A 5,002-nucleotide genomic window follows, 5' to 3' on the forward strand; every position below is an offset into this window, starting at 1 on the left:
AGAGTTTTAGACCAGCCAAGTCAACATAGTGAGTTCCAGGCCACTTAGGACTATATAGTGAGACCCTGTCTAAAATAATAAACAAATAAATTAATGAACAAATAAAATTGTTTACTGTGTGTGTTTATGTACCACAATGGGCACGCAGACCAAAGGACTTCCTTGTGGGTGTCAGTTCACTCTGTCTACTTTCATGGAGGTTCCAGGGATCAAGCTCAGGTCACCAGGCTTCCATGGCAAAAACATTTTACTCAACAAGCCGCCTTACTGATTCACCTGACTTTTTTTCATTCAAGATTATTTTCTTTTCTGCAAGGTGAACACCCTACAGGACATCTTTAATCAGTTGTCTATTGGCAACATAGATGTTTTATTCTACTTGAAGCGTATGGTCTTTTGTTTTTAAGGCCGGTGGTGAGTGAGTTTGATGGTGGTGCATTAAATCAATCAATCAATCTCTCTCTCTCCCCCCCCCCTCTGTTTTCTGGCTATACTGAGTCTTCTTTGACTCTGTAGAGTTTCTTGGGGTCAGTGGGCTTCTAGACACAATCTCTCTAAGGCCCATCCTAATTTTTACCTTCCCACGGAACCTCAATGAAACTTGCTGTGCCTTATGGCTGTTATATTTTCATTCTTTATGGCTCTGTCAGGTGTGTGCGTGTATGTCTGTGTGTATGTCTGTGTCTCTGTGTCTCTGTGTGTGTTTCTAAGTATATACATATAACACACCCCTATGTCTACATTCATAATTTTCATTTTAAAATTAATCCTTACTTCATTCTGGAATTTCATTCCATTCTTTGTAGTAGAGGTCTAACTTACTAATTCCATTTAAAAAAATGGTATTATAATTTTTGGTTTGGTTTGGTTTTGGTTTCTCAAGACAGGGTTTCTGTATGTCTAGCTGTCCTAGAATTTGCTGGAGACCAGGCTGGCCTTGAACTCAGAGGTTCACCTGCTTCTGCCTCCCAAGTCTGAAATTAAAGGCTTGCATCACCATGCCAGATCTGATACTATAAATTTTTTATTTTTATTTATTTATTTACTTATTTATTTACTTATTTATTTGTTTTTTTGAGACAGAGTTTCTCTGTGTAGCCCTGGCTGTCCTGGAACTCACTCTGTAGACCAGGCTGGCTTCGAACTCAGAAATCCGCCTGCTTCTGCCTCCCAAGTGCTGGGAATAATTCTTGATTTCTAGAATTTTTGTGTTGCAAATATGCTGAGTCACTGTTTCAAGAAAATACAGTTCATGGCTTCCTGATAAATTTTTCAATTTCTTGTCCGCTAAAACAACAGTCAACATTGTTTTCAAACTCTGCATGTGGTAAGCCCAGTCTCTGGAGGTCCTGTGAGTCTCCTTTCCCCCTTTCTCTCACCTTCTGCCTCCTGGGTTCTCATCTCTGTGCGTCTCGTTTCCGGAGTTCAGAACATTGAGCTTGAAGTGATTTTCACAGATACCACCCAATGCTAACTTCTCAAAGGCATCTGGTTGTGTCAGCCAAGCACTCAAGTCAGTACACAGTACAGGAAAAAGGTGTGTGGTTGGCTCCATCACCATCTGACCTGGAGGACTGTGGTCCACACCCGCCCTCTCAGAATACAGCTGGTCACGTCTCTATCCATGTTTTGTGTGGACCACCCTCTTTGGAGGCTTGCATTTCAGCTTTCACTCCTGCAGCCCAGGAAAGCTTCTGTAAGAGTCTTAGTTTCTCATTTGCCTCCACAGGTTCTGCACAGAATATAGAAAAAACCTGCTCCCAAATGGCCCCCTCTGGGCCTTAGATCATGTCTTATTTCTAATTCCTACAAAATTACAAGATGTTTCAGGATTTTTAAATCTTTCATTATCTGCAGTGGGATGGCAAGTACCAATTATCTAGCCCAGATGTTCTGCCTGTGCGGTCTTTTCCTAAGGAATTATGTATACAACTTCGAATGTGTGCTGATGTCTCAGTTTTATATCTTAGTCCCGATCTTGCCTGTTCTGTATCTCCACCCTATTATTTCATGGGAACTCCAAGCTCAAAGAGGCATACAATCAGATGTATATCTATGTGTCATTCAATTCTTACATCCAAAGTTTTAGCTTATGCATTGTTTTATTTATGAATTTATGTATCTATGTATATGGGTATTTGCCAGCATTTATGTCTGTGTACCATTTGCATATCCAGTGCCCACTAGGGCACTAGTGGTCAAAAGAGAGGACTGGAATCCCTGGAACTAGAATGACAGATTGTTGTAGCTGCCTTGTAGGTCTTCTGCAGCAGCAGCCAGTGTTGAGCCACGTCTCCAGGCTCTTTTATTGTTGTATCATTATATTAGACAGAATCTCACTGGGCATTCCCTGGCTGGCCTGAAACACTCTTTATAGACCAGGTTGATTTTGAACTCAGAGATCTGCAGAGATCTGCGTGCCTCTGTCTCCCAAACGCTGAGATTAAGGTCATGTGTCCCACACCCCACAAAATAACAAGATTTAAATGAGAAATATACAAATAAGTATTGTTAGTGACTTTAACTCTGCTATTAATCATCGACAGAATAACTTTTTTTTTTTAAAGATTTATTTATTTATTATTATATATGAATACACTGTAGCTGTCTTCAGACACACCAGAAGAGGGCATCAGATCTCATTACAGATGGTTGTGAGCCACCATATGGTTGCTGGGATTTGAACTCAGGACCTCTGGAAGTGCAGTCACTGCTCTTAACCACTGAGCCATCTCTCCAGCCCCAGAATAACTTTTTAAACCAGTATAGTCGTGCTCACTTTGGCAGAACCTATACTAAAGTTGGAATGACACAGAGAAGATTGGTATGGCCTCTGTAAAGGATGACACACAAATTCATGAAGCATCCCATTTTTTAAAAAAATCTAAAGTTCTAGAAAAGTCTATAATATTAATCAGCCTGACCTACATCCAGTGACAACAACACATCTCACCAAGGCAGCAGTGTTTACCAAATTATATTATCCTCCCACCCATAACACAAATGCTTATAAATCTAGAATAAATACATTTATGTAAAAATATGGATTAAATTAGATAACAGAAAAATATTTTAAAACCCTCCTACAAATAAAATTGGAAGCTAATTTAAAAAAAAACACTTTTAAATACCCAGGTCAAGGAAGATCAGAAAAGAAATATATTTTTAGCTGAATAGACATAAAACTGCAACTATTAAAAAATTATGGCATGCCACTAAAGCAGTGTTCTTAGAGAAAATTATAGCATTAAATATTTATATTGAGAAAAAAGGAGGTTTTAAAGTGAGTGACTTGTGCTTCCATTAAACAGAAAGCAAGCAGAAGGGAAACTGTAGACACTCCGTGGCTCTGCCCACAGGCTGTGCACCCCACTCAGCCGAACGGGAATGCCCCAGTTAGACATGAGCTTGTCCAGAGGACAGGGAGACGGCTCAGTCAGTAAAGCGCTTGCCATGTAAGCATGAGGATTTGCCTTTTTATTTTCCTTTGAGTAATAATAAGACACAGAGGCCATCTTACAATAAAGATATTAATAACAAAGGCATGTCTTTTTGTTGTCCCCATGCTCTGGGGGCCGATTCCAGCCTCTCTCACATGCCAGACAAGTTCTCTGCCATTGAGCTCCAGTATAGCCCAAGACAGTTTTACACTAAGTTTTTTGTTTGTTTATTTCCTAGGGTCAACAGGAGTGGCATAGTGTGCTTGCAGTGGTCAGAGAACAACTTGCAAGAGTTGGTTCTCTCCTACCAGAGGGGGTCTGTGGGATCAAATTCAGGCTGTCAGGCTTGGCAGCAGTCACCTGCTGAGCCATCTCACAGACCTTTAAAATTTTTATTTTGAGACAGAGTCTCACTATATAGTCATTGGATGGTCTGAAATTCACTACGTAGACCAGACCATTTGGGTTTGTTTGTTTATTGTTTGTTTGAGACTGGGTCTTGTGTTTCACAGGCTAGCCCTCATACCAGCTATGTACCCAAAGAAGACCTTGGACTACTGATTTTCCTGCTTTCATTTCTTGATTGCTGGGGTAGAACCCAGAGCTTCATGCATACTAGGCAAGCACTTAATAACTGAACTGTACCCCTACCCCACCCAGCCCAAGGCATCTTTTCATTCTTAGTAGAACCTGAGAAACATCTTACTAATATTGCATATTTTTATTTTTGTTTTTTTAAATAACAAACAAGGTGAGTTCTCGATGGAATGGTAATGCCAGTTACTGATGGCAGACCCCATCCCCTGGAAGTTGAGCTCTGCCTGCCTCTGCCTCCTGTGCTGGGATTAAAGGTGTGCTCCACCATGCCCAGCTTTGTCAGTGTTTATTGGTTTTGTTTGCCATTCCATTAACTTCTACTCTTATTTACTCTCCACATAAAATATTAAAATATTATTTTTGTTTTTCAAGAAGAGCTCATGTTACATATAAGCAGTTTTCTTGGCACATAAGCACACACAGTACAGACTCCAAAGGGAGCCGCTACTGCCTCAGTTTACCTACCACAAAGAGTTTATGAGCCCAGAAAAAAAAAATGCCTTGCTAACTCTCTTGCTCCTTAACTTTGATGAGAATATCAACCTTGTTGATGTTTGTTGCCTGCAGTTCCCCTCTTCGGCTGGCTCACACTCATCCAAATGTGTTTCCAAAAACATGCATAATCATGAATCACGTCATGACTGCCCATCAATCCACTCCATCAAGTTCACTTTCTTCTTTCATTTCTTTATGCTTTACTAACTCAGAGAAAGATTCCTACTATGCTTGGGGCTACACAGGGCTCAAACTTTCAAATTCGTTCTCTGTTTTCAGTATTCTGTTGTTTGCTTCTTCAGTGTCTTGTGACTGACTGATTCAGTCTTTGATGTGGTGGTGGAGGTCTGAGGACTTAGGCTCTCCAGAGTCACTGTATATAATAAGGTCATTACAGCTGGGGCAAGGGGTCTGCCATCATTAACTAGCAGTAGCCTTACCATCTGAGCTAGAACTCACCTTGCTTGAGA

General features: G+C 40.5%; 1 non-coding gene across 1 annotated transcript; it reads left to right on the forward strand.

Moving 5' to 3' along the window:
• Positions 1-2,771: 2,771 nt before the first annotated feature.
• Positions 2,772-2,877, forward strand: LOC114624454. Its single transcript, XR_003711928.1, has one exon. It is a non-coding gene; the product is annotated as a U6 spliceosomal RNA (small nuclear RNA).
• The last annotated feature ends 2,125 nt before the right edge of the window (positions 2,878-5,002 follow it).

Source organism: Grammomys surdaster, unplaced genomic scaffold (assembly GCF_004785775.1).
Source record: "Grammomys surdaster isolate TR1022 unplaced genomic scaffold, NIH_TR_1.0 206, whole genome shotgun sequence".
Taxonomy (NCBI): domain Eukaryota; kingdom Metazoa; phylum Chordata; class Mammalia; order Rodentia; family Muridae; genus Grammomys; species Grammomys surdaster.